This window comes from Phyllobates terribilis, unplaced genomic scaffold (genome assembly GCF_046119375.1).
Source record: "Phyllobates terribilis strain yellow unplaced genomic scaffold, ASM4611937v1 Scaffold_779__1_contigs__length_684578, whole genome shotgun sequence".
NCBI classification, from domain to species: Eukaryota; Metazoa; Chordata; class Amphibia; order Anura; family Dendrobatidae; genus Phyllobates; species Phyllobates terribilis.
In genome coordinates, this window is record NW_027363539.1 from 79,804 (window position 1) to 92,011 (window position 12,208).

Below are 12,208 nucleotides of genomic sequence, written 5' to 3' on the forward strand. Positions count from 1 at the left end.
CAGAAGGAGACAACGTTTCAGAAAAGGCATTGTAGCAAACCAAAAAAGAAATTTTAAGCGCAGCAGAGTAACCAGCGCACATACCTGTTAGCTCAGGTGAGTTTAAAAGGCTGCTGTTGATAACAAGGGCATTTGCTAAATAGATGGTGTGTGTGCAACAATATACTGAAAGGTCAATTATATTGTGCAGCTTATCTCACCACCTGTAGTTATTTAGGTGAAAGCTCCAAAATGCTTGCCTAATATGTCTGTTTATCCAAAAGGAAGTAAAAAGGGAGAGCTAGAAAGATAGCATTGCATCACATTACATGGCAATGCAATGCACAGTTGCTGAAGTTGAACCAAAATGAGCTTGTAATCTGGCTTCTGCAACTTTGAACATGAAAAATCCAATGAGGAGAAGAAAAGCAAAGCCAAAGAGTCCATCCCAAAATCCGACAAACAAGCAAAATGAACAAAAAACATTGAATTCAATTCTTTCTGATTTTAGAAACTGCATTAAAGAAGGGGTGCACCGGTCCTGGAGATACTGCAATACCAGGTCAATGCGTGGAGTGGACAGAGCAAGCTCTTTTTCCATCTCCCTGTTCTAAAAATCCATTTAATATATGGTCCCCAGATAGGGGACGTATCAAATATTAAACTGATAAGAACAGATTTTTTTTTTTATCGAAAGCCCGAATTCGTGTACAAAACCCGAGTGCGCTTAAAAAAGTGACAAGTGCCACAAAAAAAAGTGCACTAGGATGCTGGTCTTCTTGAAACCCTCTCCAAAAGGAGAAGGGTCCCCCAAACCATTCCCCGTCCCTCCGAGCCAGAAGGCCACAGCGAGGAACAGGGACAAATAGCCACCTCCAGCCGGAGCCAGAGGCGACCCAATCTTACCCCCAATACCTGCCCGAGTTCTCACCCGAGCAAGGCACTGGGAGCCAAAGACTGTGCTCCCCTCCCGGAAGAGGGGAGCCAACAACGCTCTCCTCCCGAAAGAGGAGAGCCAGTGGGGTTCAGGGGGGAGCGGAACCTGATGGCCACACACTCCCCCCCTAGACCTGCCAAGAGAGGAACCCGTAAGGGAACCGCATCCCGACAAAATCCTAGTAAGGACGTGGACACACGTGAAAAAGTGGACACACAGTGACAAAAAAAAATTAAATAAATAGTGAAGGTTTCACAGTATAATACTGCCCGGACCTTCGACCGGGAATTGAAAAATTCCCCATCCTAAGGCCAGAAGGCCCGGAATAAGGGTGTGTGTGAAGAAAGAAATATTGAAGTGCTAGTGCAAATGTGCCATAAACTCAAGTGGGGTTCCCAATCCCAGTGAGTTAAGGCACCCCAGGGTCACCACTCCTGGGGCACTACACACTTCGGGCTTTCGATCTTCCCCGGCCCAATGGCGTCGATCCTGGGGGGCCATGCTTTCCACCAGATGACTATATTAGCCACCTGGCGTACTAACAAGCGCCTAAACCCCAGTGTGCATAATGTATCAATCTACTAGGGCGGCCAACATCCAAAACCGCCTTTTCGAAAGATACTACACTTGATCTTAGCCAAAAGGCCGAGAAGCGATAACCAGAATTGGTTTCAAACTACGGAGCCACCCAAGGATCCTGAAAAGTCCATTTGTGGAGATGAGCTCCTGGACTCCCGTTAAGGAGACATGTTGTCAACCTCTAGATCCCTTACATGCCTGCACTTTTCGGCTTGCTGCTGCTGCAATCCACGCGTTTTAGATCTGCATAACTCCACCTCTTTAAACACAGCACCTTCACCCCCTGCTGTTCCCACCCGCCTCAACACCGTTGGAAGGGAGGAGAACCAATTAAGGCGGGGGGTGGGGTGGAACGAGCAGCTGTCTACCCTTAGCAGGAGGGCTCCCGATTACATACCTCTCCTGCTGCTGCTGCTGCTGGCTGTCCAGCAGCAGACTGAAGGTGGCTGCTGCTGTGCACAGGTATATAAAGGCTCAGAGCCTATTATGACACGCGCAGCCAGCGTTCCATTGCCACATTCCATCTACTGCAGGCAGGATACCTGGCTGGCTGAATGTCGCTGAGAAGCTCACAGAGACCGCCATAAGCAACAGTTTAACAGAATGCCACAGACTAATCAACCAAACTTTTTGGGTTGGGTTCTCTTTTATAGTCTGCAGGCATTAAATGAAAGAAGTCAGTGTTCCAGCAGAAGGAGACAACGTTTCAGAAAAGGCATTGTAGCAAACCAAAAAAGAAATTTTAAGCGCAGCAGAGTAACCAGCGCACATACCTGTTAGCTCAGGTGAGTTTAAAAGGCTGCTGTTGATAACAAGGGCATTTGCTAAATAGATGGTGTGTGTGCAACAATATACTGAAAGGTCAATTATATTGTGCAGCTTATCTCACCACCTGTAGTTATTTAGGTGAAAGCTCCAAAATGCTTGCCTAATATGTCTGTTTATCCAAAAGGAAGTAAAAAGGGAGAGCTAGAAAGATAGCATTGCATCACATTACATGGCAATGCAATGCACAGTTGCTGAAGTTGAACCAAAATGAGCTTGTAATCTGGCTTCTGCAACTTTGAACATGAAAAATCCAATGAGGAGAAGAAAAGCAAAGCCAAAGAGTCCATCCCAAAATCCGACAAACAAGCAAAATGAACAAAAAACATTGAATTCAATTCTTTCTGATTTTAGAAACTGCATTAAAGAAGGGGTGCACCGGTCCTGGAGATACTGCAATACCAGGTCAATGCGTGGAGTGGACAGAGCAAGCTCTTTTTCCATCTCCCTGTTCTAAAAATCCATTTAATATATGGTCCCCAGATAGGGGACGTATCAGATATTAAACTGATAAGAACAGATACTACACTTGATCTTAGCCAAAAGGCCGAGAAGCGATAACCAGAATTGGTTTCAAACTACGGAGCCACCCAAGGATCCTGAAAAGTCCATTTGTGGAGATGAGCTCCTGGACTCCCGTTAAGAAGACATGTTGTCAACCTCTAGATCCCTTACATGCCTGCACTTTTCGGCTTGCTGCTGCTGCAATCCACGCGTTTTAGATCTGCATAACTCCACCTCTTTAAACACAGCACCTTCACCCCCTGCTGTTCCCACCCGCCTCAACACCGTTGGAAGGGAGGAGAACCAATTAAGGCGGGGGGTGGGGTGGAACGAGCAGCTGTCTACCCTTAGCAGGAGGGCTCCCGATTACATACCTCTCCTGCTGCTGCTGCTGCTGGCTGTCCAGCAGCAGACTGAAGGTGGCTGCTGCTGTGCACAGGTATATAAAGGCTCAGAGCCTATTATGACACGCGCAGCCAGCGTTCCATTGCCACATTCCATCTACTGCAGGCAGGATACCTGGCTGGCTGAATGTCGCTGAGAAGCTCACAGAGACCGCCATAAGCAACAGTTTAACAGAATGCCACAGACTAATCAACCAAACTTTTTGGGTTGGGTTCTCTTTTATAGTCTGCAGGCATTAAATGAAAGAAGTCAGTGTTCCAGCAGAAGGAGACAACGTTTCAGAAAAGGCATTGTAGCAAACCAAAAAAGAAATTTTAAGCGCAGCAGAGTAACCAGCGCACATACCTGTTAGCTCAGGTGAGTTTAAAAGGCTGCTGTTGATAACAAGGGCATTTGCTAAATAGATGGTGTGTGTGCAACAATATACTGAAAGGTCAATTATATTGTGCAGCTTATCTCACCACCTGTAGTTATTTAGGTGAAAGCTCCAAAATGCTTGCCTAATATGTCTGTTTATCCAAAAGGAAGTAAAAAGGGAGAGCTAGAAAGATAGCATTGCATCACATTACATGGCAATGCAATGCACAGTTGCTGAAGTTGAACCAAAATGAGCTTGTAATCTGGCTTCTGCAACTTTGAACATGAAAAATCCAATGAGGAGAAGAAAAGCAAAGCCAAAGAGTCCATCCCAAAATCCGACAAACAAGCAAAATGAACAAAAAACATTGAATTCAATTCTTTCTGATTTTAGAAACTGCATTAAAGAAGGGGTGCACCGGTCCTGGAGATACTGCAATACCAGGTCAATGCGTGGAGTGGACAGAGCAAGCTCTTTTTCCATCTCCCTGTTCTAAAAATCCATTTAATATATGGTCCCCAGATAGGGGACGTATCAGATATTAAACTGATAAGAACAGATACTACACTTGATCTTAGCCAAAAGGCCGAGAAGCGATAACCAGAATTGGTTTCAAACTACGGAGCCACCCAAGGATCCTGAAAAGTCCATTTGTGGAGATGAGCTCCTGGACTCCCGTTAAGAAGACATGTTGTCAACCTCTAGATCCCTTACATGCCTGCACTTTTCGGCTTGCTGCTGCTGCAATCCACGCGTTTTAGATCTGCATAACTCCACCTCTTTAAACACAGCACCTTCACCCCCTGCTGTTCCCACCCGCCTCAACACCGTTGGAAGGGAGGAGAACCAATTAAGGCGGGGGGTGGGGTGGAACGAGCAGCTGTCTACCCTTAGCAGGAGGGCTCCTGATTACATACCTCTCCTGCTGCTGCTGCTGCTGGCTGTCCAGCAGCAGACTGAAGGTGGCTGCTGCTGTGCACAGGTATATAAAGGCTCAGAGCCTATTATGACACGCGCAGCCAGCGTTCCATTGCCACATTCCATCTACTGCAGGCAGGATACCTGGCTGGCTGAATGTCGCTGAGAAGCTCACAGAGACCGCCATAAGCAACAGTTTAACAGAATGCCACAGACTAATCAACCAAACTTTTTGGGTTGGGTTCTCTTTTATAGTCTGCAGGCATTAAATGAAAGAAGTCAGTGTTCCAGCAGAAGGAGACAACGTTTCAGAAAAGGCATTGTAGCAAACCAAAAAAGAAATTTTAAGCGCAGCAGAGTAACCAGCGCACATACCTGTTAGCTCAGGTGAGTTTAAAAGGCTGCTGTTGATAACAAGGGCATTTGCTAAATAGATGGTGTGTGTGCAACAATATACTGAAAGGTCAATTATATTGTGCAGCTTATCTCACCACCTGTAGTTATTTAGGTGAAAGCTCCAAAATGCTTGCCTAATATGTCTGTTTATCCAAAAGGAAGTAAAAAGGGAGAGCTAGAAAGATAGCATTGCATCACATTACATGGCAATGCAATGCACAGTTGCTGAAGTTGAACCAAAATGAGCTTGTAATCTGGCTTCTGCAACTTTGAACATGAAAAATCCAATGAGGAGAAGAAAAGCAAAGCCAAAGAGTCCATCCCAAAATCTGACAAACAAGCAAAATGAACAAAAAACATTGAATTCAATTCTTTCTGATTTTAGAAACTGCATTAAAGAAGGGGTGCACCGGTCCTGGAGATACTGCAATACCAGGTCAATGCGTGGAGTGGACAGAGCAAGCTCTTTTTCCATCTCCCTGTTCTAAAAATCCATTTAATATATGGTCCCCAGATAGGGGACGTATCAGATATTAAACTGATAAGAACAGATACTACACTTGATCTTAGCCAAAAGGCCGAGAAGCGATAACCAGAATTGGTTTCAAACTACGGAGCCACCCAAGGATCCTGAAAAGTCCATTTGTGGAGATGAGCTCCTGGACTCCCGTTAAGAAGACATGTTGTCAACCTCTAGATCCCTTACATGCCTGCACTTTTCGGCTTGCTGCTGCTGCAATCCACGCGTTTTAGATCTGCATAACTCCACCTCTTTAAACACAGCACCTTCACCCCCTGCTGTTCCCACCCGCCTCAACACCGTTGGAAGGGAGGAGAACCAATTAAGGCGGGGGGTGGGGTGGAACGAGCAGCTGTCTACCCTTAGCAGGAGGGCTCCTGATTACATACCTCTCCTGCTGCTGCTGCTGCTGGCTGTCCAGCAGCAGACTGAAGGTGGCTGCTGCTGTGCACAGGTATATAAAGGCTCAGAGCCTATTATGACACGCGCAGCCAGCGTTCCATTGCCACATTCCATCTACTGCAGGCAGGATACCTGGCTGGCTGAATGTCGCTGAGAAGCTCACAGAGACCGCCATAAGCAACAGTTTAACAGAATGCCACAGACTAATCAACCAAACTTTTTGGGTTGGGTTCTCTTTTATAGTCTGCAGGCATTAAATGAAAGAAGTCAGTGTTCCAGCAGAAGGAGACAACGTTTCAGAAAAGGCATTGTAGCAAACCAAAAAAGAAATTTTAAGCGCAGCAGAGTAACCAGCGCACATACCTGTTAGCTCAGGTGAGTTTAAAAGGCTGCTGTTGATAACAAGGGCATTTGCTAAATAGATGGTGTGTGTGCAACAATATACTGAAAGGTCAATTATATTGTGCAGCTTATCTCACCACCTGTAGTTATTTAGGTGAAAGCTCCAAAATGCTTGCCTAATATGTCTGTTTATCCAAAAGGAAGTAAAAAGGGAGAGCTAGAAAGATAGCATTGCATCACATTACATGGCAATGCAATGCACAGTTGCTGAAGTTGAACCAAAATGAGCTTGTAATCTGGCTTCTGCAACTTTGAACATGAAAAATCCAATGAGGAGAAGAAAAGCAAAGCCAAAGAGTCCATCCCAAAATCCGACAAACAAGCAAAATGAACAAAAAACATTGAATTCAATTCTTTCTGATTTTAGAAACTGCATTAAAGAAGGGGTGCACCGGTCCTGGAGATACTGCAATACCAGGTCAATGCGTGGAGTGGACAGAGCAAGCTCTTTTTCCATCTCCCTGTTCTAAAAATCCATTTAATATATGGTCCCCAGATAGGGGACGTATCAGATATTAAACTGATAAGAACAGATACTACACTTGATCTTAGCCAAAAGGCCGAGAAGCGATAACCAGAATTGGTTTCAAACTACGGAGCCACCCAAGGATCCTGAAAAGTCCATTTGTGGAGATGAGCTCCTGGACTCCCGTTAAGAAGACATGTTGTCAACCTTTAGATCCCTTACATGCCTGCACTTTTCGGCTTGCTGCTGCTGCAATCCACGCGTTTTAGATCTGCATAACTCCACCTCTTTAAACACAGCACCTTCACCCCCTGCTGTTCCCACCCGCCTCAACACCGTTGGAAGGGAGGAGAACCAATTAAGGCGGGGGGTGGGGTGGAACTAGCAGCTGTCTACCCTTAGCAGGAGGGCTCCTGATTACATACCTCTCCTGCTGCTGCTGCTGCTGGCTGTCCAGCAGCAGACTGAAGGTGGCTGCTGTTGTGCACAGGTATATAAAGGCTCAGAGCCTATTATGACACGCGCAGCCAGCGTTCCATTGCCACATTCCATCTACTGCAGGCAGGATACCTGGCTGGCTGAATGTCGCTGAGAAGCTCACAGAGACCGCCATAAGCAACAGTTTAACAGAATGCCACAGACTAATCAACCAAACTTTTTGGGTTGGGTTCTCTTTTATAGTCTGCAGGCATTAAATGAAAGAAGTCAGTGTTCCAGCAGAAGGAGACAACGTTTCAGAAAAGGCATTGTAGCAAACCAAAAAAGAAATTTTAAGCGCAGCAGAGTAACCAGCGCACATACCTGTTAGCTCAGGTGAGTTTAAAAGGCTGCTGTTGATAACAAGGGCATTTGCTAAATAGATGGTGTGTGTGCAACAATATACTGAAAGGTCAATTATATTGTGCAGCTTATCTCACCACCTGTAGTTATTTAGGTGAAAGCTCCAAAATGCTTGCCTAATATGTCTGTTTATCCAAAAGGAAGTAAAAAGGGAGAGCTAGAAAGATAGCATTGCATCACATTACATGGCAATGCAATCCACAGTTGCTGAAGTTGAACCAAAATGAGCTTGTAATCTGGCTTCTGCAACTTTGAACATGAAAAATCCAATGAGGAGAAGAAAAGCAAAGCCAAAGAGTCCATCCCAAAATCCGACAAACAAGCAAAATGAACAAAAAACATTGAATTCAATTCTTTCTGATTTTAGAAACTGCATTAAAGAAGGGGTGCACCGGTCCTGGAGATACTGCAATACCAGGTCAATGCGTGGAGTGGACAGAGCAAGCTCTTTTTCCATCTCCCTGTTCTAAAAATCCATTTAATATATGGTCCCCAGATAGGGGACGTATCAGATATTAAACTGATAAGAACAGATACTACACTTGATCTTAGCCAAAAGGCCGAGAAGCGATAACCAGAATTGGTTTCAAACTACGGAGCCACCCAAGGATCCTGAAAAGTCCATTTGTGGAGATGAGCTCCTGGACTCCCGTTAAGAAGACATGTTGTCAACCTCTAGATCCCTTACATGCCTGCACTTTTCGGCTTGCTGCTGCTGCAATCCACGCGTTTTAGATCTGCATAACTCCACCTCTTTAAACACAGCACCTTCACCCCCTGCTGTTCCCACCCGCCTCAACACCGTTGGAAGGGAGGAGAACCAATTAAGGCGGGGGGTGGGGTGGAACGAGCAGCTGTCTACCCTTAGCAGGAGGGCTCCTGATTACATACCTCTCCTGCTGCTGCTGCTGCTGGCTGTCCAGCAGCAGACTGAAGGTGGCTGCTGCTGTGCACAGGTATATAAAGGCTCAGAGCCTATTATGACACGCGCAGCCAGCGTTCCATTGCCACATTCCATCTACTGCAGGCAGGATACCTGGCTGGCTGAATGTCGCTGAGAAGCTCACAGAGACCGCCATAAGCAACAGTTTAACAGAATGCCACAGACTAATCAACCAAACTTTTTGGGTTGGGTTCTCTTTTATAGTCTGCAGGCATTAAATGAAAGAAGTCAGTGTTCCAGCAGAAGGAGACAACGTTTCAGAAAAGGCATTGTAGCAAACCAAAAAAGAAATTTTAAGCGCAGCAGAGTAACCAGCACACATACCTGTTAGCTCAGGTGAGTTTAAAAGGCTGCTGTTGATAACAAGGGCATTTGCTAAATAGATGGTGTGTGTGCAACAATATACTGAAAGGTCAATTATATTGTGCAGCTTATCTCACCACCTGTAGTTATTTAGGTGAAAGCTCCAAAATGCTTGCCTAATATGTCTGTTTATCCAAAAGGAAGTAAAAAGGGAGAGCTAGAAAGATAGCATTGCATCACATTACATGGCAATGCAATGCACAGTTGCTGAAGTTGAACCAAAATGAGCTTGTAATCTGGCTTCTGCAACTTTGAACATGAAAAATCCAATGAGGAGAAGAAAAGCAAAGCCAAAGAGTCCATCCCAAAATCTGACAAACAAGCAAAATGAACAAAAAACATTGAATTCAATTCTTTCTGATTTTAGAAACTGCATTAAAGAAGGGGTGCACCGGTCCTGGAGATACTGCAATACCAGGTCAATGCGTGGAGTGGACAGAGCAAGCTCTTTTTCCATCTCCCTGTTCTAAAAATCCATTTAATATATGGTCCCCAGATAGGGGACGTATCAGATATTAAACTGATAAGAACAGATACTACACTTGATCTTAGCCAAAAGGCCGAGAAGCGATAACCAGAATTGGTTTCAAACTACGGAGCCACCCAAGGATCCTGAAAAGTCCATTTGTGGAGATGAGCTCCTGGACTCCCGTTAAGAAGACATGTTGTCAACCTCTAGATCCCTTACATGCCTGCACTTTTCGGCTTGCTGCTGCTGCAATCCACGCGTTTTAGATCTGCATAACTCCACCTCTTTAAACACAGCACCTTCACCCCCTGCTGTTCCCACCCGCCTCAACACCGTTGGAAGGGAGGAGAACCAATTAAGGCGGGGGGTGGGGTGGAACGAGCAGCTGTCTACCCTTAGCAGGAGGGCTCCTGATTACATACCTCTCCTGCTGCTGCTGCTGCTGGCTGTCCAGCAGCAGACTGAAGGTGGCTGCTGCTGTGCACAGGTATATAAAGGCTCAGAGCCTATTATGACACGCGCAGCCAGCGTTCCATTGCCACATTCCATCTACTGCAGGCAGGATACCTGGCTGGCTGAATGTCGCTGAGAAGCTCACAGAGACCGCCATAAGCAACAGTTTAACAGAATGCCACAGACTAATCAACCAAACTTTTTGGGTTGGGTTCTCTTTTATAGTCTGCAGGCATTAAATGAAAGAAGTCAGTGTTCCAGCAGAAGGAGACAACGTTTCAGAAAAGGCATTGTAGCAAACCAAAAAAGAAATTTTAAGCGCAGCAGAGTAACCAGCGCACATACCTGTTAGCTCAGGTGAGTTTAAAAGGCTGCTGTTGATAACAAGGGCATTTGCTAAATAGATGGTGTGTGTGCAACAATATACTGAAAGGTCAATTATATTGTGCAGCTTATCTCACCACCTGTAGTTATTTAGGTGAAAGCTCCAAAATGCTTGCCTAATATGTCTGTTTATCCAAAAGGAAGTAAAAAGGGAGAGCTAGAAAGATAGCATTGCATCACATTACATGGCAATGCAATGCACAGTTGCTGAAGTTGAACCAAAATGAGCTTGTAATCTGGCTTCTGCAACTTTGAACATGAAAAATCCAATGAGGAGAAGAAAAGCAAAGCCAAAGAGTCCATCCCAAAATCCGACAAACAAGCAAAATGAACAAAAAACATTGAATTCAATTCTTTCTGATTTTAGAAACTGCATTAAAGAAGGGGTGCACCGGTCCTGGAGATACTGCAATACCAGGTCAATGCGTGGAGTGGACAGAGCAAGCTCTTTTTCCATCTCCCTGTTCTAAAAATCCATTTAATATATGGTCCCCAGATAGGGGACGTATCAGATATTAAACTGATAAGAACAGATACTACACTTGATCTTAGCCAAAAGGCCGAGAAGCGATAACCAGAATTGGTTTCAAACTACGGAGCCACCCAAGGATCCTGAAAAGTCCATTTGTGGAGATGAGCTCCTGGACTCCCGTTAAGAAGACATGTTGTCAACCTTTAGATCCCTTACATGCCTGCACTTTTCGGCTTGCTGCTGCTGCAATCCACGCGTTTTAGATCTGCATAACTCCACCTCTTTAAACACAGCACCTTCACCCCCTGCTGTTCCCACCCGCCTCAACACCGTTGGAAGGGAGGAGAACCAATTAAGGCGGGGGGTGGGGTGGAACTAGCAGCTGTCTACCCTTAGCAGGAGGGCTCCTGATTACATACCTCTCCTGCTGCTGCTGCTGCTGGCTGTCCAGCAGCAGACTGAAGGTGGCTGCTGTTGTGCACAGGTATATAAAGGCTCAGAGCCTATTATGACACGCGCAGCCAGCGTTCCATTGCCACATTCCATCTACTGCAGGCAGGATACCTGGCTGGCTGAATGTCGCTGAGAAGCTCACAGAGACCGCCATAAGCAACAGTTTAACAGAATGCCACAGACTAATCAACCAAACTTTTTGGGTTGGGTTCTCTTTTATAGTCTGCAGGCATTAAATGAAAGAAGTCAGTGTTCCAGCAGAAGGAGACAACGTTTCAGAAAAGGCATTGTAGCAAACCAAAAAAGAAATTTTAAGCGCAGCAGAGTAACCAGCGCACATACCTGTTAGCTCAGGTGAGTTTAAAAGGCTGCTGTTGATAACAAGGGCATTTGCTAAATAGATGGTGTGTGTGCAACAATATACTGAAAGGTCAATTATATTGTGCAGCTTATCTCACCACCTGTAGTTATTTAGGTGAAAGCTCCAAAATGCTTGCCTAATATGTCTGTTTATCCAAAAGGAAGTAAAAAGGGAGAGCTAGAAAGATAGCATTGCATCACATTACATGGCAATGCAATCCACAGTTGCTGAAGTTGAACCAAAATGAGCTTGTAATCTGGCTTCTGCAACTTTGAACATGAAAAATCCAATGAGGAGAAGAAAAGCAAAGCCAAAGAGTCCATCCCAAAATCCGACAAACAAGCAAAATGAACAAAAAACATTGAATTCAATTCTTTCTGATTTTAGAAACTGCATTAAAGAAGGGGTGCACCGGTCCTGGAGATACTGCAATACCAGGTCAATGCGTGGAGTGGACAGAGCAAGCTCTTTTTCCATCTCCCTGTTCTAAAAATCCATTTAATATATGGTCCCCAGATAGGGGACGTATCAGATATTAAACTGATAAGAACAGATACTACACTTGATCTTAGCCAAAAGGCCGAGAAGCGATAACCAGAATTGGTTTCAAACTACGGAGCCACCCAAGGATCCTGAAAAGTCCATTTGTGGAGATGAGCTCCTGGACTCCCGTTAAGAAGACATGTTGTCAACCTCTAGATCCCTTACATGCCTGCACTTTTCGGCTTGCTGCTGCTGCAATCCACGCGTTTTAGATCTGCATAACTCCACCTCTTTAA

General features: G+C 45.1%; 9 non-coding genes and 1 pseudogene across 9 annotated transcripts; all 10 read right to left on the reverse strand.

The window, feature by feature from the left end:
* Nucleotides 1-504: 504 nt before the first annotated feature.
* Nucleotides 505-687, reverse strand: LOC141239911 (U2 spliceosomal RNA). Its single transcript, XR_012305255.1, has one exon. It is a non-coding gene; the product is annotated as a U2 spliceosomal RNA (small nuclear RNA).
* A 794-nt stretch (nt 688-1,481) lies between these two features.
* On the reverse strand, nt 1,482-1,573 carry LOC141239967 (U2 spliceosomal RNA; annotated as a pseudogene).
* A 1,115-nt stretch (nt 1,574-2,688) lies between these two features.
* On the reverse strand, nt 2,689-2,879 carry LOC141239804 (U2 spliceosomal RNA). The gene has a single exon (XR_012305154.1). It is a non-coding gene; the product is annotated as a U2 spliceosomal RNA (small nuclear RNA).
* A 1,115-nt stretch (nt 2,880-3,994) lies between these two features.
* On the reverse strand, nt 3,995-4,185 carry LOC141239816 (U2 spliceosomal RNA). Its single transcript, XR_012305165.1, has one exon. It is a non-coding gene; the product is annotated as a U2 spliceosomal RNA (small nuclear RNA).
* A 1,115-nt stretch (nt 4,186-5,300) lies between these two features.
* On the reverse strand, nt 5,301-5,491 carry LOC141239827 (U2 spliceosomal RNA). Its single transcript, XR_012305176.1, has one exon. It is a non-coding gene; the product is annotated as a U2 spliceosomal RNA (small nuclear RNA).
* Nucleotides 5,492-6,606: 1,115 nt separating this feature from the next.
* On the reverse strand, nt 6,607-6,797 carry LOC141239839 (U2 spliceosomal RNA). The gene has a single exon (XR_012305187.1). It is a non-coding gene; the product is annotated as a U2 spliceosomal RNA (small nuclear RNA).
* A 1,115-nt stretch (nt 6,798-7,912) lies between these two features.
* On the reverse strand, nt 7,913-8,103 carry LOC141239851 (U2 spliceosomal RNA). The gene has a single exon (XR_012305198.1). It is a non-coding gene; the product is annotated as a U2 spliceosomal RNA (small nuclear RNA).
* Nucleotides 8,104-9,218: 1,115 nt separating this feature from the next.
* On the reverse strand, nt 9,219-9,409 carry LOC141239862 (U2 spliceosomal RNA). Its single transcript, XR_012305209.1, has one exon. It is a non-coding gene; the product is annotated as a U2 spliceosomal RNA (small nuclear RNA).
* A 1,115-nt stretch (nt 9,410-10,524) lies between these two features.
* LOC141239873 (U2 spliceosomal RNA) lies at nt 10,525-10,715 on the reverse strand. The gene has a single exon (XR_012305220.1). It is a non-coding gene; the product is annotated as a U2 spliceosomal RNA (small nuclear RNA).
* Nucleotides 10,716-11,830: 1,115 nt separating this feature from the next.
* Nucleotides 11,831-12,021, reverse strand: LOC141239884 (U2 spliceosomal RNA). Its single transcript, XR_012305231.1, has one exon. It is a non-coding gene; the product is annotated as a U2 spliceosomal RNA (small nuclear RNA).
* Between the last annotated feature and the right edge of the window lie 187 nt (nt 12,022-12,208).